The sequence below is a fragment of the Quercus suber genome, unplaced genomic scaffold, assembly GCF_002906115.3.
Source record: "Quercus suber isolate HL8 unplaced genomic scaffold, Cork oak 2.0 scaffold_109, whole genome shotgun sequence".
Classification (NCBI taxonomy): Eukaryota; Viridiplantae; Streptophyta; class Magnoliopsida; order Fagales; family Fagaceae; genus Quercus; species Quercus suber.
The window spans coordinates 498749-520572 of NW_027069574.1; the positions used below are offsets into that span (position 1 = coordinate 498749).

The 21824-nt window shown below is 36.9% G+C and overlaps 1 long non-coding RNA gene across 1 annotated transcript; it reads right to left on the reverse strand.

The window, feature by feature from the left end:
• Window positions 1-6593: 6593 nt before the first annotated feature.
• On the reverse strand, window positions 6594-11072 carry LOC136068309 (uncharacterized). The gene is made up of 2 exons (XR_010629685.1): window positions 10372-11072; window positions 6594-7187 (listed from the first exon to the last, which is right to left on the reverse strand). It is a non-coding gene; the product is annotated as an uncharacterized LOC136068309 (long non-coding RNA).
• Window positions 11073-21824: the final 10752 nt, after the last annotated feature.

Sequence of the window (21824 nt, forward strand, 5' to 3'; positions counted from 1 at the left end):
TGTCTTATGTTTGAATGTTACAAAGGCTATGAATGTTACAAAGGCTGTGAATGTTATTGTCATTATTCAGATGGGAAAAGTTGGGCTATTGATGCTAAAGTGAGAAGGGATTGATTTGGTGTTGCTGGGTTTTCGGGTTTGATATTTTGATTAGGATGCATGTGTTGGATATTTGGGTGAATTATGTAAGTTTTGTTGTGAATTATATCAGTGTGAAACTATTGATGCGGAACCCAGCAAAATGTGACCGTTGGAAATCATAGGTAAGCTGAAAAAACTGAAAAAAAGTGACAGTTAGAAATCATAGGTAAGCTGAAAAAACTGAAAAAAAGTGACAGTTAGAAAGAAATAATAAAAAAAGATTAAAAAAATAATATTTTAATAAAAATAGAGTTTTGGGATGTTGGAAGTATTGTAAAATGGTATGGTATAATGATAAAGTGAGGTTTTGGAATGGTAAAATAGAGTAGCATTAGCATTTTCCAATGCTAATGCTCTTATGCATTACTATGGTTAGAAGTGAATTGGTGCGCACCAGAACCATTTCTTTATCAGAGATGTCAACAATTGGGTATAAATGAATCATTAGGTACTAATGCTGATTTTTTTAACGTGAATATTTAATTTTTGACGAAGTTGTTCGTTGTACTTGCAATGTGTATGTTTTTTGTCATAGACCAGTGCACCTTGATTTGACTTTAGACTAATGTTAGAATGAACTTCAGTCAGAGAAGTTAATGACCAACATTTGTTGAAGCTGATATATGCTTCCATCAGCCGCCCTCCTGAAATTGTTATGAATCAGCATTTCATGTTCTTTCTTCCTTTATTAAATATGGGTAACATTTCACTTTACAATTCTACTGAAGTTTCTGTATACTTGAGAAGACTTGATGAGGTTGTACATGTTCTAGGATACCTTGGTTCCATTGAATTGGAATAAAAGAATGCACGACTTTATTTGGTCTGTGTGACTCTATCTTCATGTTGGGTTGTCTGCTTTGGGCAGGACAATATAATTGCTTGGTTTGGCTCTTGTAAAATGTCATTCGACTCTAGCTGTGTCTTCCTGGTTACATGCTCTTACAACCTAGAAATATTTGACACATGTTGAGTTTCATAGATTCATATGATGTCAGCTGATTCAGAATTGTTGAATCCTTGATTCTGTTTTAATTGCAAATGAATACTTGGATAGTAGGCCTCAAGAAAAAGTTCTTGGGGTACTTTGTAAAATTGAATTAGAAAAAGCGTGGGATCATGTGAATTGGTATTTTCTTCTTATATAGCGCAGATGTGGATTTGGGGAACAGTTGTTGAACTGCATGTCTTCCTGTATTTCTTCTGTTTGGTTTTTGGTGCTTGTGACTGGAACTTTGAGTGGCTTTTTTGCAAGCACTAGGGGTTTCCAGCAAGGGGATTTGCTATCTCCACTTCTTTTGTTTTTGTAGTGGAAGCACTGAGTAGAATGCCCTCCAGGTCAGTGGAAGATGGCCGTTTATTCGGGTTCTCAATTAAGCGAACATTGATACGATGAAGATTTTTCATTAGCTATTCACAGGCAATATACTCATTATGTGTGATGCACCAGTTCAAATGAGTTACCATCGCTGTACCCTTTTTCTTTTTGGAAAGAGTCTCTAGGTTGAAAATAAATTTTGGCAAATCCCAATGGTCCCAATGGGAGAGATAGAGGATATGGGTGCTTTAGCAGATATTCTTGGTTGTAAAGCTTTGAACCTACCTTTGAAATATTTGGTCTTCTATATAGGAGCTCGTTTTAAAGTGTTAGATATATTAAGCACATATTCTTGAATGTATGGAGAAGCAGTTGGCAGGGTGGAAGAGGATTTATCTTTTGAAAGGGGGAGGGCTTTATTTTTAGTACACTTTCCAATCTCCGTATGTATTTTATGTCCTAAATCCCTTTGATGGCTAGTATGTATTTTATGTCCTAATTCCCTTTGATGGCTAGTGTGGCATATTGTACGGAGAAATTTAGAGGGATTTCCTATGGGATGGTGTGGTGGATGAATTTAAATTTCAACTTGTTAATTGGGATTCATGGGTTATCCCCTTTAGGAGGGAGGATTGGGGATTTGGCGTTTGATGATCTTCAGCCAAGCCTTGTTTGGGAAATGGCTATGGGATTTTGGAGTGGAGACAAATCTTTTCTTGGTGGGCGATTGCTACCTGTATGGGCTCTAACATGGGTGGTTGGTCCACAGCTTTTGTGAGAGGGACCTATGGAGTGAGTCTTTGGAAGTATATAAGCAAGGGATGAGAAAGTTATCTAAATATGAGAAATATGAGGTAGGCACAGGGGTTAGAGTTAAGTTTTGGCATGATGAACCTTTCAGGGATCAGTTTTTGAATCATTTCAAATTGCTAGAGATAAAGCAGCCACGGTGGCTAATTATTTAATTGTCTGATGGTGTTAGTCATTGTCATCCATCTTTTACTCGAGCAGCATGTGATTGGGAATTAGAATCTATGGATTCCTTTTTGGATGATTAGTACTTTGTTTGGATCTATTGGCATTAGGAGGATAGGATGATTTGGAGTTTTTTTTGTTGTTGATAATTTGATAGTTACAATGAGGGAGGAGGGATTTGAACCCTAGAAGTTTCCGTTAGAAAGACTAGGAGGTATCAATTGAGCTATAAGGCTCTTGGCAGGATGATTTGGAGTTTGTCTAAGGTTAGGGGCTTCAAAGTTAGCATTTATTATAGTGTCTTGCGAACAGGTGGGGATTTTTCTTTCCCCTGGCGCGCTGTTTGGAGAGCTAAATCTCCACCTTGGGTTTCTTTCTTTATGTTGGGTGGCTAGAGAATTATGGGGCTTTCATGTGGGCTGGTTGTGAATTGGGTGATGCCCAGAAGGATTTTGGATTTGCTGCTATGTTGGTTGGTCTTTCTGCTAAAAAGAAAAAGGTTGTCGTTATGGAATGCAATTCCATCTTGCTTGAGGTGGCTTATTTGGAGAGAGGAATTCTCGCATTTTTGAGGACAGATTTTTCGGTTTCCTAGCTCAAATTGCAATTAGTGAGCAACCTGTTCATCTAGAACCAGGCTTCTTCTCCTTCAAAGGATTGTGGTTCTGATTTGGCGTCCTTCTTAGATATCATGTCTCTGTGCTGATATGTTGTCTTTTCTTCCCTTCTGTCCAATGAAATCTTTACTTATTGATCAAAAAATAAATTCATAATTGTGGATTTAAGTGCAGATCTTTTCCAGTTGTTATTTGGGATTTATCGGATTGATGGATGCTGAGAAGAAGGTTTTTGATTTGGTGCATTCAAGTGATGATTCTATATATTCTCTTTCTCAACGATCAGATGATGCCAAGTGCTTATATTTTAGCGAGTGTCATGGGGGTTTGAATATCTGGGATGAGATGATTGGAAAATGCTCAAACCAATGGAATTTGCATGAACATAGGATTAACTCCATTGATTTTAACTCCCAAAACTATAACGTCATGGCTACTAGTTCCTCAAATGGAATTGCCTGCATATGGGATTTGGGAAGTATTAGTGTAGATCAACCCAAAACTCTGAAGAAAGCAAGCCATAAAAGGGCAGTGCAGTCCGCTGACTTCTCACCCTCTGGAAACTCCCTCACGACGACAAGGAATGTAGGGTTGTATTAAAACTTTGATTTTCAAATTGAATATCTTGTGACCGGGTAGAAATATATGTGGTAGTTTACTTGATACTATTTGAGTACACTTAAGATTATGTAATCTATTCTTGTTTATATGATTTTACAATTAGTTCAAAATTTGATGAATAAAGTTGACTCCTGTTTTTGGCTTCTAATCAACTTCCTGTTTTAGGTATAAACACATTCAAATTCTTGTTTTTTAACACCCTAATTGCATATATAGAATATATTAGTTATCTTGTTAAGAGAGTATGGTGTATATAAGCAGGGGTGGGGTGGTTTGGATAGAACTGTATACGATTTCAATTCTAGGAATTAATTTTCAATTGTCTTCATGTAGCATGGACAACACAGTTGGTATAGTGACTGGAGTTAATTTTGATCACACTTTAATGATTACGCATGATAATCTGAGCGGCTTCAGGTATGAATTTTGGCAGATTAGCAAATGCTGATGTATCTTTTATTGTTGAACCATCTACTTGATGTTTTATGGCAAATATGACAATCATTCTCCATTAAAGTTTGTTTAGTTCCCTAATAACAACCTTTTGCTGGTTCTAAATTTTGCTTGAGCACTTAATTATTGAAGAAACTGATGCCATGTAGTCATCAAAATAATGGTACTTAATTTTATTTTTAATGTTTTCCTTTAGAAATGGTTTTGATACCAAAGAACGGATTCTATTGAAGAACATGGACCTTGGATATTATTATTATAATAATAATAATGAGCAAACCTTATTAAGCTCAATAGTCTGCGCCTAAACTCTGCAAAAATCAAACTGAACCAGCTGCTAAGACTGCAACACAAGAAATCGAACAACAAACAAAACAATTTACCATGATCTAACCAGAAGCCCAGACTCCGAAACAATAGTTCTTCTTTCCACCAGTTGACACTGAGCAAGAGATACCCCAGAGATTGCAGAGGATTCTGTTCTGCAAAGTATTTAAATCTCCTGCAGCAATCTACTCTAGATTTCACATCCCACTTGATTGCTTGAATTCTGCTCGCCTCATACTTGATGAGACAATCAAACTCTGATTTCTTTGCAATCATATGTAATATACAGCAGATTCTGCCCATGCAATATTGCAAATCACAGATTTGAACTAGACCCTTCCCCTTTAAAGCCTTGACAACCCATTGTAGGATTTTAGACCAGCACTGCCTCCTTAATCTAATCCAATATAATATCTCAATCTGATGCCACTGTCATGGGACACTAGCACTTAAAATTCAAGTTCTCCCTTCTTTTCTATACCCTCTGCAAAATATACGCAAGATGACACCTTGATACCAACAATTTAAGTCTGGCATGGGTAGTCAATCTATTTCTTGGAGCCAACCAACAGGTGAATGCATGCCTTGGGGTGGTAGAAATATGCCTGACCATCATCCACCAACAACTGGTGGCGTTGATCTGATAGCTTCCCATGTTTCTGCACAATTGAAGATACTGGAGTTTGCAACAATCCAGTCCATTCTAAAGAATCCCTCTCTTCCAGGTTTACCTGAAGCACTTTAACTTGAATCAGCACCAATGCCCATCATATAACACTAGAATCTCTAGCATTAATGCTGCTCCCAGCATCATATACAATCCCTCCATCAAGGTCAGAGTTGTCTAGCCAAAGGAACATCAGGATGCCAAATTTTAATCAAGTTTGGTCAATTCATTCTCTGAAGCGGATTCTTGGCTAGGAGGGATGATATCAACCGTCTGACAAAGATGGACCATAGTCACCACCCACACCCCCCCCCCCCAATTCACAGAAGATGCATTGGATAACAAGTAATGTATGATTATCTTCTTGTTTTTTTTTTTTTTTTTTTTTTTTGGAGATTTTAAGATAATGCTTAAGATATGGATTAAACAAATAAGCATTCACAAGAAAAGGTAGCATCTACAATGTAGGTCCTACGTGGGTAAGAATTATCTCCCTAGAATTTTCAATAAGTTTTCACAAATGAGTTTAGATTTGAGACCTTGGGTGGGGGCACCCACATTGACACACTCTTTCCTCTCTTAATAATCAACAATTTGATAGGAAAGAGAAACATAGGGGGGAAAAAAGAAGTTTTATGTACGGACACAATCCTTACATTCCTTGCTGTCTGATTTCTTCACTTCATTTGTAAAACAAGCCAATGTTATTTTTAAAATCAAATCTTCTTTCCCATCCTTATCACAAAGCTCTTGAGATTCCCTTTTTCCTTTATCTTTCCAAATATAATAGTGTCTTTCTTTATCAATTTGTCCCATATTGCTAAAGTACAACAAATTTAAGTACTTGTAATCCACTACATAGTAACATGTTAAACATATAATAATTGAAAGAGATGCTATTGCTATGCTGCAATTTGTTAAAAATGCAAGTAGTAAATTAAAAGCATTATCTCTTTTCACATGATCTTAATCAACTCTTGAAAAAACAATATTCACTCTACAAAACCCACACATGTCAGCAGTTCCAAGCAGGTTTGATACACACCCTTCAACTGTTGTCATGCTTGCTGGAGCGACTTGTTTGGGCCAGGTTTATATGTGGACATTGGGCTAGCAACCTCAATTTCTTTCTGTAAAACATGACTGCTGTTTCATCTTGATTTTTTTTTTTTTTGGGAGTAAAATTGACAGAGTTTGTGTAGTTTGATATCTTGCAAAATGATGAGAAACTGCTTTTGTTAGGCAGAGTGAGAAATCCGGGTTATTGATCGAATGAAGGTTTTGTATAGATCATGCACACTTTCATTGTGGAGTAAGAATGAGTAGTTTAGTACAAGAAGTAAAGGAAGTTTGGAATCTCATGTAGTAGATCGGTATCCTTTTTGACTAATATTTTGTTCCAATTACTGGCACTCTCTTTTTTTTTGAACTGGAAGATTTTATAGCATAAAACCAGAAAGGAATACAGCTAAGAAACCAGCAGAACAGGGCATTAAGCCCGATACAACATGTCATTGTGGACCAACGATAGCACAGCAGGGGGGGGAACCCCATACCACATGCAAGAAGATTCTTCTCTCCGAGCCAGCTGAGCAAGCTCATGAGCCACAACATTGAAAGTCCTATTTACATGCTGAAAAGTGCAGAACTCAAAGGATTCACTTACACGCCTAATTCCTTGTAAAATATGGCCCAATTCATTACCAGTTGAATTGTCATTCAAGGCTTGAATCACAGCAAGTTCATCACACTCCAATATGACCCGAGACAGTTGCAAGTCCCCAGCAAGTAAAATGCCTTGCTCCAAAGCTAAAGCTTCCACTTGGTCTGCTGCAAATCTGCCTGGCAGATACTTATTTAAAGCTGCTACAACAAGACCATTTGAGTCCCTAATAATCACTCCAATGCTGGAATTTCGTCCTTGATCAGAGGTTGCCCCATCAACATTGATTTTGAAAACTCCAAGAGGAGGAGCCTCCCACCTGATTTGGGAATGCCTTGGAGGAATGATGTCTAGGGAAGCAGCCTTTTTAAAGTCCTCCAATGTGTTGTTTGCCATAAGCCAAACCTGAGAAGGGGAAAGAGGAGAATCATTATGCACTATTTTATTTTTGTTATACCAAATAGCCCAAGATAATACAAAAAATAATTCCAGGACCTGTGAAGCTTTAGAATGACATAAATGCAAGGCCATGTCAAGGAAAGACCAATTATGACTCTGAGGAGTTTCAGGATAATCTGACCAGAAGCACCAAACAAGGGAGGCAACTTCACAATAAAGGAGAGCATGATTGACATCCTCAGTTACTAAGCCACAAATGGGGCAAATAGTGCTACAACAGATACCTCTTTTGCTTATATTATCATAAGTGGGCAGTCCATCTACACAAGCCCTCCAAGCAAAGATTTTAATTTTTCCAGGGAGGTTTAGAAGCCAAAGTTTCTTCCAAAGCAGTCTATAGGGGTCCCCATTAGAACATTCACCCCTTTCATACGGGTCAATAATACTATGGGCTATATGATAAGCACTCTTCACCGAAAATTCCCCTTTCTTATTTCCAATCCAGATAAGCTTGTCTTCTGGTAGATTATAACTTAGAGGAATCCTCAAGATGGTTTCCACCTCAAAGGGTAGAAAGATAGAGCGAAGAACATCTGCATTCCACCATTTAGTGTCCGGGTCTATGAGAGAGGAGACCAAAGGGAATTCAAAATTGTGGATCTGGGGAGAGATAACTTTGTAAGTTGAAGGTGTTGGGAGCCATCTATCCTCCCAAATATGGATTTGTTTCCCGTTACCAACTCTCCAACGGGTTCCCCTCCTTATGACTTCTAAGCTACTATGAATGCTTCTCCATGAGTACGAGGGGGAAGAACCAAGCTTAGCGTTTAAAAGATCACCCGTAGGAAAGTATCTAGCTTTAAGCAACCTGGCTACCAAAGAGCTCGGATTATAGAGAATTCTCCAAGCTTGCTTGGCAAGCATGGCCAAGTTAAAAGCTTTTAGATTTCTGAACCCCAACCCTCCACTAGCCTTTGAATTGCACATCCTCTTCCAACAAATCCAACCCACCTTTGTTTCCTGATTCCTTTGGCCCCACCAAAAGTTCTTCATCATTCTTTCCATATCATCACATAGACCTTGAGGAAGTAGGAAGCAACTCATAGTGTATGTTGGAATTGCTTGCGCCACCGCCTTTATGAGAATTTCTTTCCCACCCATAGAAAGAAGCTTACCTTTCCAACCCGCAAGCTTATGACCAACCTTCTCCTTTAGCATTGCAAAGACTTGACTTTTTGACCTTCCGATCAGAGAAGGGAGGCCAAGGTATTTCGTGTGCCTCGAGTTCTGCATAGGGCCCAAGATGTTAAAGATCTCATCTCTAGTTTCTTGGGCTGTATTGGGGCTAAAAAAGATTGAGGATTTGTCAGTATTAATTTTCTGCCCCGAAGCTTCTTCGTATTGCCTCAAAATTGATCTTAGCAAATGGCATTCTTCATAGGCTGCTTTACAAAAAAGGATGCTATCGTCGGCAAAGAAGAGATGAGTCACCTTTGGGCAGCCCCTATTTAATGAGATGCCTGTGATAAGCTTATTCCTTGCAGCCTGGTGTATAAGTGCCGAAAGACCTTCAGCACAAAGAAGAAAAAGGCTAGGGGAGAGAGGGTCACCTTGACGGAGACCCCTCGAAGGATAGATGTTCCCATGAGCAACCCCGTTGAGGATTGAGTATGATACCGATGTGATACATTGCATAACCAAGTCTCTCCATCTGTTGCAAAACCCCATTTGTTCCATGACCTTTGCTATGAAACCCCACTCAACTCTGTCAAACGCCTTGCTCATGTCAAGTTTAACAGCCATAAAACCCTCTTTCCCGGCTGTTTTGTGATCTAAGTAATGCATCAACTCAAAAGCCACAAGCACATTATCTGTGATGAGTCTATCTGAGGTGAAGGCGCTTTGGTTTTCAGATATAATATGAGGAAGGAGAGGTTTTAGACAGTTTACGAGGATTTTAGAAATGAGCTTATAAACTACATTACAAAGGCTGATAGGGCGAAAGTCCGTCATTCTTTTGGGGTTATTTGTTTTTGGAATCAGGGAGATATTGGTTTTGTTTAGCTCGGGTATGGGTAGGTTATGGTTTAGGACATTAAGGACCATTTCAGTAACATTGTTGCCCACAATTCTCCAATATTTTTGGAAAAACACAGCGGACATACCATCTGGTCCTGGGGCCTTATTAGGGTGAATTTGTTTTAAAGCAGCCGCCACCTCTTCTTTGGTGAATTCCCTTATTAGAGATTCATTCATCTCTTCGGTCACCTTAAAAGGGATAGCTTCAGTTACTTCCTCAATCTGGCTTGGGTGGGAGGAGCTGTATATGTTGTTAAAATAAGATATGGCAGCTTGGGCTATACTTTCTTCATCATCACACCATCTTCCCTGCTCATCCCAAATGCCCACTATAGTATTCTGTTTTCTCCTTTCCGATGCTTGCGCATGGAAAAACTTAGTGTTTCTATCTCCCTCTTTAAGCCAGTGTGCTTTTGCCCTTTGACCCCAATAGGTTTCCTCATCATCAAGGAGAGCATTAATTTCTCCCCTAAGCCTATTAATCTCCAAGCTCAGGTCTTCATCTAATTCTCGCATGGCAAGAGTATTCAACCTATTTCTTTTATCCTGAATTTTCTTAGGAATCTGTCCATATATCGTTGAACTCCATTTGGAAAGTTCAGCAGCACAGATTCTAAGATTTTCTGATATTCCTTCCGGAGTACTAAGATCCACACCAAAACCCCAAGAGGCCTCAATAATAGCCTTACAATCCTCCCTTTTAGTCCACTGAGCTTCAAAATGGAAGCGTTTAACCCTTGGTCGGTGCCTGATACTGTTATCAGTGACAAGTAATGCACAGTGGTCTGAGGTTAAGTCCACTAAATGGTGCACTTTCATTCCTTCAAATTTGGCAGACCAGTCAGGGGTAGCCAGAGCCCTATCAAGTCTAAGAAAAATCCTGTTCTCCCCCTCTTGCATATTACTCCATGTGTAATCCGGACCACAATAGCCCAAATCATGGAAGCCACAATAATTAACAATATCCCTAAAACCATCCATTTGATGCTGGGAGCGGTTTGCTCCCCCAAATTTCTCATTTATAGAAAGAATTTCGTTAAAATCACCTAAACATAACCAGGGAAGTTGGAATTGACTATTAAGAAAAGCAAGAAGTTGCCATGAATAGTACCTTTTATGTGTCTCTGGATGGCCGTAAAAACCGGTTAACCTCCATTTGTAATCACAGCTAGTCTCAGATATTACTGCATCAATATGGAATCTAGTATAGCTTTTAACCTCCAAATTAATTTCCCTTGTCCAGAGAAGAGCAATTCCCCCACTTCTACCAACACAAGGCACAATCAGACCATTAGCAAACCCAATTCTGTTCTTTATTCTTTCCATGCGATTCTTTTTTAGTTTTGTCTCCATAAGAAAGACAATTTTGGGGTTCCACCGCCGCACAAGATCATGCAGCGCCCTAACTGACCGGGGATTCCCCAGTCCCCGGCAGTTCCAGCTTATGGGATTCATGGCTCCCGGCGGTGCTGCCTAGTAGACACCGCCGATCTTTCATCTTTCTCAATGAAGAGCTTGGTAGTTTCCAAACACTGTTTCTTCTGAGTTGGAGCTTCTTCATTTGTAAATGTTATTTTTCCCCTCCGTTTGGCCCCCAGAATTTGATTTTGAATTTCAGAAGTTGGGCTGTTATTCTTACCTTTTTCTCGTGCTATTCTTTTCCAGTGGCGAATTGCCTTGCCATTTTCTTCCCCCTTTGGGCTTAAGTTGTCCTCAGCAAACTTCTTAGTGTTCCTTGGGCTTGTTCTTTGCTTTGATGGGCTAGAAACATCTATCATCTCTTTTTCAACATTTACTTGATGGCCCACATCAGATAAAGATAAAACATAATCAGCCCTCCTATCTTTGTCCATAGCACTGAAGGGCCCATTTGGAGAGCTATCCAAGTTGGCCCATGGAATAGGATTCTGTTCAGGAGCACGTTCTAGTCGAATTTGAGTGGAGTTGTTCTGTCCGTCCGATTTCTGTGCTGACTGACACATTGGGCTTCCCGTGACTTCCCATCCCATCATGCTCTCTTTGTCACTTAGTGTTTGCTTCTTGCCAATTCCAGAACCACCTTCACCACCTTCCGTCGCCGATGCTTGAGGATTTCTGGCTGTTGTCTGAACGTTTTCTGCATCTCTGTCACCGCTATTTTCATCTCTGTCCCCACTACTTGTAGACCGCGACTTATCAAAGCCCACCTTACCACTTGCCCTTAACCAATCACCGTATTGCCTTGTAGCATTGCTCCAATCTGAAGTTTCTGGGCAATGTTTATCATCATGCCCCATTTTACCACACAGGAAGCAAAAAGTTGGGAGCCTTTCATATTTGAAGGTTACCCAAAATTTTCCTCCCTCCATATTAGTTATCTTCCCCCCACGTCGGAGAGGTTTTTCCAGCGGAAGATCGACTCTAATCCTCATAAACTTAAAGGTTGTTTTCAAAATTCCATGGGCCGTTTTTCTCAACCCATTTGAGTTGGTATTCTGAACCAAACTTGAACTGCAGAACATTATGTCCAACATCAACAATCTGAAGATCGGAACCCATTTTCCAAGCCGATCTCAGAGTATTTTTCAGCGCACGTTGGTTTTGTTGTCTATTCGACAAAAGTTTGCCAAAAAGACTCAAAGAACACTCTTCCAACAGGTCTGATCTACAGCGCGTTGTGATGGTGATTTCCTCCTCCTCCTCTTTCGTTAGACAGAGATTGAGAAGACCATCCACCACCACTTGCTCCATAGCGGTGCTAGAAGGAAGCCCCAAACAGCGTGAGAGAGAAAGAAAGAAGGAAGGACCTTAGAGAGAAAGAGGGATGGACCCTAGAGAAGACCCAGTCAGCGTCAGAGGGAGGGAGATACTCGACTAGCTAGGCGAGAGAAAAAGACTCCTACAGAGGGAGAGAACGCAACCCTACTGGCACTCTCTTTGAGTCTTGAATATTCTTCATTTTAATATCCTTTTGACTAACATTTTACTCACTTTTATATCATTTTTCTCTTGCAAACCATTTCATGAGAACACCATCAACAAAAGAGGGAAAAAAAATTGACTTAAGTGATTTGCATGTCTTTGTGCCCGGTTTGGGTGTTGTTATTAAAGCTGTTGCTCAGCTTTTTCCATCCATTTAGCCAATATTGCCAATCTGAAACCTTGTCTCCATTGATCAACTAGCGTCACTCAAATAAGAGAACATTTGACAACCCAGTTACTATGAAAATGAAGAAGAAAATAACATAGTTCAAATAAATTAATGAGATTTTTTTGGGGGGACAAGAAAATCATCCCAGCCACTAGTACTGTCTTTAAAATCACTCTACTTCCAATTCTCAGACTATTATTTTTTTACAACTTGTTTTTAGTATACCAACTTGGCGTTGACTTTTTATCATATATAGTAATGACTCCATTTTTATGATTGACAAGTCTCCCTAAGTTCTTATCAAACTCAAATTTCATCTTCTTGCCACAACTACTCAAAAGATGTCAAGAACTAATGGCAATGGAGCCCCTAACCAATATTCTGCACAAACTAGACGTATTCCCACACCAGGAAAGGCAACAGTGCTTGCACTGGGCGAGGCCTTCCTCAGGAGTGCTTGGTGGAGGGCTACATTCGTGACACAAAATGTGTAGTCTTTTCCATTAAGGAGAAATTGGAGCGCCTGTGTAAGCAAATATTAAATACTTCAATTTGTGCTTGGAACTTCTTGAATCTTGAGACCAAATTCAATTTCTTGCTTTCTAAATTGTCCTGGTTAATTTTTTGGTTAAGTTATATATTTGTTACTCAACTTTTTGACCTTTGTTTCAAAATTGTTTGTACACACTCTAAAATATTTCACTTTTGTTCCTATATTTTCAAAATTATTTTAAAATGGTTTTTATTATTGCCTATGTTATACCAAGTGTACAAAACTCCCACTTTTATGAGATCTGGGAGATGTTATGATAAGCAGTCTTATCCCCAATTTATTGAAAAGATTAACTCTTAAACTCGAATCTGTGACATGTTACTTTTGGTGAAAGACACTTGTTTCTCACTTTATTATCATGTATGTGACAAAACGGAATATTTCATGCCTCACCATAGGCTCCACACCATCAAAGTAAATTTTGGTTTGAATTCTGTTTGTAACATTAGCATTTTTCGACCATTGGATGATGGTAATAGCCTTTTTTTGGAACATCTCAAAGTATAAGGATGATCTTGAAACAAAGATGAAAGGTTCATGACCAAATATGCCATTTAACCTTATTTTTAACTGCTTTACATAGAATGAATGTTAATTTTTAATGAATACAATTTCACCTTTTTTTTTTTTCTTTTTTGTCAATTCTTAGACTGACTCCATTCTTCTTGTTTTAGTGTAACTTCAAAGAAGTGTATATGTTAAGCAAGAACCTAGGACTAGAGATAGGTATATCAAAATGAAAGGTTTACCATTCCTTAGCTAGAGATACGTGGGCATGAAATAGGGACTGCACCCTGAAAAATATATTGGTCAGATCAACTAATACAATTACACGTGTTTTCTCAAATAATGGTTGCTTTAGTTCAATTGATCTTCTAGTAATTGTGTGTAGTAGAAGAGAAATAAAATGCTAAAAGCATATGTTCTTGCAAGATAAATATAATTGATATCACAGAAGTCATATAAAGTTATAAACATACCACGTTCTTTGTTATTGTGCATTGATCTTTCCTAACCTAATCCACAACTCCATCCATAAGAATTCCGTTGGGAAAAAAAATTGCTATTCACCCAAACTCATATGTACAAACATGTATAAATTCTCATCATGAATCTTCTTATCGTATTATAATTGCTAAATATGTAAATAATTTTCAAATCAATACAAAATATTAAATTTGTAAATAGATTTGTAAAATATATATATATATATATATTTTGAAGAAGATGTTATTCATCTAGACCAACTTTCATGTGGAATTGTTTTCTAAGTAGAGGCAACTTTACAAGCCATGCATAGTTTAAATTGAATTCAAAGTCCCCCGCCCTTTTTTTTTGAGGTAAAATCAAGAGTAGATTAGTTATAACAAAGTTAGGGCAAAGCATCTCATAATATATATAATTATAGAATACTCTAATAGTACAATAAATGTTTATTCTCTCTTCTCACATAATAATGAGTATTACTAATTAAATTTATAATGAGAGTCACTATTCATGTAAAATGAGAGAGTATACATTTTTTGTGCTCTTGAATATTCTCTAATTTTCCCTTATAGTACATACCTAAAAAGGCATAAAATAACAATAAGCAAGTATTTAGCAGGAGAATTAATAAAAGTTACATAAAAAAAAAAAAAAAAAAATCGTGCTGCAATGAGTCCTTCTTGAGAGGCACAATCCATTGGGCCCACATTTTTTGAGTTTTGGGTGATGATTCATCAACCCAAATCAAATTCCTCTCAGTTGAATTGTAGCAATGAAACTCTCTTTCTTGAGAGGCCCAATCCAAATGACAATTTTGTTCAAATTTCAAAATGGTCTGCCTCTCTGTCCTGCCAAATGTGACCAGCCCCTCTCTCTCACACACACAGTGAGGCTGGGTGTTTTGCATTGAGCTCTCCGGCGTCTTCTCAGAAACCATTATCTTCAATGGATGGAGCTTTGTGCTCAATTGGATGCTTAGAATTGTAATAGTAAATGTAACACTCAATATTTTTTTATTGTCCTCTAGCTTTTACATTGGTTGCATGTTTCACAGTTGGTAGAGTAGGGAGTACTCACCTGTTGACACTACATGTTGTTAGACATTAGTTGCCTACCATCATGACACAAAATAAGAGATGTGAATATATTGCAATGCTTCGTAACACAGAAAACATTAGAGCATTCGCATAAGTTTGTGCGAAATTTTTATCTATTTTAGTGTAAAAACTTTTTTTTTTCTATTTTACATAATTATTTTTCGAAAACAGTCACTTTATATTATCTATTTTATTAAAATATCAATTTTTCTTAATTTTTTAATTGTTTCTCTAAGATTTTATAACATTTGCACTAATATCCCGTGTCACTTTTTGGGTGAAAGCTACTTAAATTTAATTTCATTCCTTTCATCCTCGTGCAGGTTGTCTCTTGCATCTTGTCCAGACCCAAATATATTGCTCGAGGTTCTAAATTCTATCATTTCTATTCTGTCTGATGAGGTATTGGTTGTGCCTATTAAATCATGGTTTCTAACAGCCTCATCTTCCTTGCGGGTTTAATTATTGCTCATCTCAATATCCTCTCAAGTTCGAGATCAAGATAGTATATATTTATGTGCTTTTCATGGTAAGTTCAGAAGGCCGTGAGGTAGCATGGAGATGGTTGAAGGTATGCAGTTCCTGGTTAACATCTTCATGATGAGTTTTACTTTTGACTATTACCAATATTTTGGGATTTAGAAATAATTGGGAGTATGTCCAATTGTGTATATAGTCTGGAAAGTATTATAATTGGAAGTTAAGCAATTATTTACTTCAAATGTCATCTATTGATCTTGAAATTTCTTCTTGAATTAAAATTTGTGGAGACTTATTTATTTGGTGATAAATGCAGGAGAATTGGGACTTCATCTTTGCCAAATATGGGGCATTGTTAACCCACTATATTGCATTACTAAGATACTCAACTCTTTTTTTTTGTTGAGAAACTAAGATACTCACTCTGGTAATCAATTCAGCCTGAGAGTCGCATAGCATTTAATTACAACTATGAATTATCAATATATATGGTACATGCATCTAGACTAATGACATTGCTAGAAATGTTGTCGACGGACTTACATCCTAATGGCACCTACCCCATCCTTAGTTCCTCCATGGCAGATTTGATTGGCATCCCCTCTCCTCCCCCCACCCCCCCAAAAAAAAAAATTTATAAAAAGGGGCAAGAAATGTAGTGATTTCTTGCAGTTAATTCTTCACAAGTGTTTAGCAATGCTTCAAGTTGTTGTGAGCGTAAAGATATGTTTTGACATGGATATTTAGCCAGCTTTGCAAATTGCAATCACTAAAGCACCAATTACATGTTCATTGGACAATGATTGAGCCTATAAACTACCAAAGTAAAAACTCACACACAGACACAATTGAAAGTAGTTCTCTTCCATTTCTGAATTTTCTCTTTTCTTGATATAAGCAAGATTAGATTGTTAAGGCACCACCACCTTTCTTCATCATCCCAGTCCTTGGGTGTGGGTATCTTTCCAACGTGGGAGAGAAAAAAAGGAAAAAAAAAAAGAACAAATGAATGAATGAGTGGAATCTGAACGTAGCTATCTAAATTAAAATCTTCTATTTATTTTCCATCAACTAGATCTCACCAGCCATGTCACATGTCCCCTTATTTCTTTTCCTTCTAAAGTAATTAAAGTAAAAAAAAAAAAAAAAATTACATACCGTAATTGATGAAACATATAAAACAGAACATTTTAATTTATTTTCCTTGTAAAGTAATTAAAGTTTTAATTTTTGAAAAAGACATGATATAGCGTTTTTTTTTTTATAGAAAAAATAATATATATATATATATATATATTCTATATCTATATATATCTAAAAGCTGAAGCGTAGCAATTATTGTTGCTACGTTCCAGTTAAGCCACATCAGCATCATGTCATCATTTATTTTCTTTCTTTCTTTTTTATTTTTTGATTTACCTATTGACATTTATTGAATCTCTCCTTAAATTCAAGCGTTACTCTATCTTCAATTCTTCCATGTGTCTCTCCATTAACCTGGACTCTTCCCATGCCGCTATTATATGGAATTCAGACGGTCACCAATAGATTACAACCTTCTCACCTCCTCACCTATCATGGTTTTTCTTTATAAATTTTCAATTGTTCTCAAAGTGTATGAACTCAAAATGAGTTTGATTTTTCACGGCAAATGGTAGTTCCAAATAAGGCTGACTTTCACGTGGAGAGAACGTCAAGGTATTCTCCCTACAAATACTCCTTTATTTGCAATGAAAATTGGATCACACATTGAATGTAAGGTTTGTTTCAATGATACAGAGTCCATCATTAATTTGCAATTCAGGTGTGGAGTGCTACTTCTATCTATGTACATAAAGATTTTGATAATATAAATCACTTTGAGGTACTGATGGATTTTATGCTTTGATAGAAGGGATTCATTAGTGAAATGGGAGTGCATCAAGATGTAGAGATGACTGACATGAAGTGGAGACTTCCCCCGCATAATGTTACCAAGATAAACTTTGAGGGTTGCCATAATCCAATGACCAGATCAGTGGGAATTAAGTTGATGATCAGTTATTCTCAACGTTCACAGGGGACGCAATCATGATGAATTGAAGGTTGTTTTGGTGATCTAGTTCATTTTACAGGCGAGTTGGGGTTCCGTCAGGTGGTTTTTGAAGGAGATAGCAAACTTCAAATAGCAGCTCTTAACTCCGCTGATGTGTCTTAAACTCTTGGGAGTGCTGGGCATCTGCTGGATGAAGCCAAAATGATGGCTCTACAGTTTCTTTTCGTAGAATTTCATTAGTCACATGTATATTGTATTGGTCTGCCCATGAGTTAGCTTTGTACGCTTGAATCAGTTCATTTGAATGGAAGACATTCCTTTGCCATCACCATGGCCATGGCCATTATTAATTTCTTATATTTGAGAATTTTTCTAATGTATCGCTTCTGATATATTATTCAAACTCTTCTTTTCTTTCAAAACATAAATAAAAATTTTGTCAGTTTGGTCCATGTTAGAGGCTTGGCTCAAAATTTATAATCTGGAGTCCTAGCATAGCTTAACATCTTAACTATGGACCAAATTGCTTATAAGTTTTTAGACTCGAGTTGAGCTCAAACTAACTTACAATCCCAAATTACAACTAGATCCAATCATATATATATATATATATATANAGTATACATTTTTTGTGCTCTTGAATATTCTCTAATTTTCCCTTATAGTACATACCTAAAAAGGCATAAAATAACAATAAGCAAGTATTTAGCAGGAGAATTAATAAAAGTTACATAAAAAAAAAAAAAAAAAAATCGTGCTGCAATGAGTCCTTCTTGAGAGGCACAATCCATTGGGCCCACATTTTTTGAGTTTTGGGTGATGATTCATCAACCCAAATCAAATTCCTCTCAGTTGAATTGTAGCAATGAAACTCTCTTTCTTGAGAGGCCCAATCCAAATGACAATTTTGTTCAAATTTCAAAATGGTCTGCCTCTCTGTCCTGCCAAATGTGACCAGCCCCTCTCTCTCACACACACAGTGAGGCTGGGTGTTTTGCATTGAGCTCTCCGGCGTCTTCTCAGAAACCATTATCTTCAATGGATGGAGCTTTGTGCTCAATTGGATGCTTAGAATTGTAATAGTAAATGTAACACTCAATATTTTTTTATTGTCCTCTAGCTTTTACATTGGTTGCATGTTTCACAGTTGGTAGAGTAGGGAGTACTCACCTGTTGACACTACATGTTGTTAGACATTAGTTGCCTACCATCATGACACAAAATAAGAGATGTGAATATATTGCAATGCTTCGTAACACAGAAAACATTAGAGCATTCGCATAAGTTTGTGCGAAATTTTTATCTATTTTAGTGTAAAAACTTTTTTTTTTCTATTTTACATAATTATTTTTCGAAAACAGTCACTTTATATTATCTATTTTATTAAAATATCAATTTTTCTTAATTTTTTAATTGTTTCTCTAAGATTTTATAACATTTGCACTAATATCCCGTGTCACTTTTTGGGTGAAAGCTACTTAAATTTAATTTCATTCCTTTCATCCTCGTGCAGGTTGTCTCTTGCATCTTGTCCAGACCCAAATATATTGCTCGAGGTTCTAAATTCTATCATTTCTATTCTGTCTGATGAGGTATTGGTTGTGCCTATTAAATCATGGTTTCTAACAGCCTCATCTTCCTTGCGGGTTTAATTATTGCTCATCTCAATATCCTCTCAAGTTCGAGATCAAGATAGTATATATTTATGTGCTTTTCATGGTAAGTTCAGAAGGCCGTGAGGTAGCATGGAGATGGTTGAAGGTATGCAGTTCCTGGTTAACATCTTCATGATGAGTTTTACTTTTGACTATTACCAATATTTTGGGATTTAGAAATAATTGGGAGTATGTCCAATTGTGTATATAGTCTGGAAAGTATTATAATTGGAAGTTAAGCAATTATTTACTTCAAATGTCATCTATTGATCTTGAAATTTCTTCTTGAATTAAAATTTGTGGAGACTTATTTATTTGGTGATAAATGCAGGAGAATTGGGACTTCATCTTTGCCAAATATGGGGCATTGTTAACCCACTATATTGCATTACTAAGATACTCAACTCTTTTTTTTTGTTGAGAAACTAAGATACTCACTCTGGTAATCAATTCAGCCTGAGAGTCGCATAGCATTTAATTACAACTATGAATTATCAATATATATGGTACATGCATCTAGACTAATGACATTGCTAGAAATGTTGTCGACGGACTTACATCCTAATGGCACCTACCCCATCCTTAGTTCCTCCATGGCAGATTTGATTGGCATCCCCTCTCCTCCCCCCACCCCCCCAAAAAAAAAAATTTATAAAAAGGGGCAAGAAATGTAGTGATTTCTTGCAGTTAATTCTTCACAAGTGTTTAGCAATGCTTCAAGTTGTTGTGAGCGTAAAGATATGTTTTGACATGGATATTTAGCCAGCTTTGCAAATTGCAATCACTAAAGCACCAATTACATGTTCATTGGACAATGATTGAGCCTATAAACTACCAAAGTAAAAACTCACACACAGACACAATTGAAAGTAGTTCTCTTCCATTTCTGAATTTTCTCTTTTCTTGATATAAGCAAGATTAGATTGTTAAGGCACCACCACCTTTCTTCATCATCCCAGTCCTTGGGTGTGGGTATCTTTCCAACGTGGGAGAGAAAAAAAGGAAAAAAAAAAAGAACAAATGAATGAATGAGTGGAATCTGAACGTAGCTATCTAAATTAAAATCTTCTATTTATTTTCCATCAACTAGATCTCACCAGCCATGTCACATGTCCCCTTATTTCTTTTCCTTCTAAAGTAATTAAAGTAAAAAAAAAAAAAAAAATTACATACCGTAATTGATGAAACATATAAAACAGAACATTTTAATTTATTTTCCTTGTAAAGTAATTAAAGTTTTAATTTTTGAAAAAGACATGATATAGCGTTTTTTTTTTTATAGAAAAAATAATATATATATATATATATATATTCTATATCTATATATATCTAAAAGCTGAAGCGTAGCAATTATTGTTGCTACGTTCCAGTTAAGCCACATCAGCATCATGTCATCATTTATTTTCTTTCTTTCTTTTTTATTTTTTGATTTACCTATTGACATTTATTGAATCTCTCCTTAAATTCAAACGTTACTCTATCTTCAATTCTTCCATGTGTCTCTCCATTAACCTGGACTCTTCCCATGCCGCTATTATATGGAATTCAGACGGTCACCAATAGATTACAACCTTCTCACCTCCTCACCTATCATGGTTTTTCTTTATAAATTTTCAATTGTTCTCAAAGTGTATGAACTCAAAATGAGTTTGATTTTTCATGGCAAATGGTGTTTCCAAATAAGGCTGACTTTCACGTGGAGAGAACGTCAAGGTATTCTCCCTACAAATACTCCTTTATTTGCAATGAAAATTGGATCACACATTGAATGTAAGGTTTGTTTCAATGATACAGAGGCCATCGTCAATTTGCAATTCAGGTGTGGAGTGCTACTTCTATCTATGTACATAAAGATTTTGATAATATAAATCACTTTGAGGTACTGATGGATTTTATGCTTTGATAGAAGGGATTCATTAGTGAAATGGGAGTGCGTCAAGATGTAGAGATGACTGACATGAAGTGGAGACTTCCCCCGCATAATGTTACCAAGATAAACTTTGAGGGTTGCAATAATCCAATGACCAGATCAGTGGGAATTAAGTTGATGATCAGTTATTCTCAACGTTCACAGGGGACGCAATCATGATGAATTGAAGGTTGTTTTGGTGATCCAGTTCATTTTACAGGCGAGTTAGGGTTCCGTCAGGTGGTTTTTGAAGGAGATAGCAAACTTCAAATAGCAGCTCTTAACTCCGCTGATGTGTCTTATACTCTTGGGAGTGCTGGGCATCTGCTAGATGAAGCCAAAATGATGGCTCTACAGTTTCTTTTTGTAGAATTTCATTAGTTACATGTATATTGTATTGGGCTGCCCATGAGTTAGCTTTGTACGCTTGAATCAGTTCATTTGAATGAGAGACATTCCTTTGCCATCACCATGGCCATGGCCATTATTAATTTCTTATATTTGAGAATTTTTCTAATGTATCGCTTCTGATATATTATTCAACCTCTTCTTTTCTTTCAAAACATAAATAAAAATTTTGTCAGTTTGGTTCATGTTAGAGGCTTGGCTCAAAATTTATAATCTAGAGTCCTAGCATAGCTTAACATCTTAACTATGGACCAAATTGCTTATAAGTTTTTAGACTCGAGTTGAGCTCAAACTAACTTACAATCCCAAA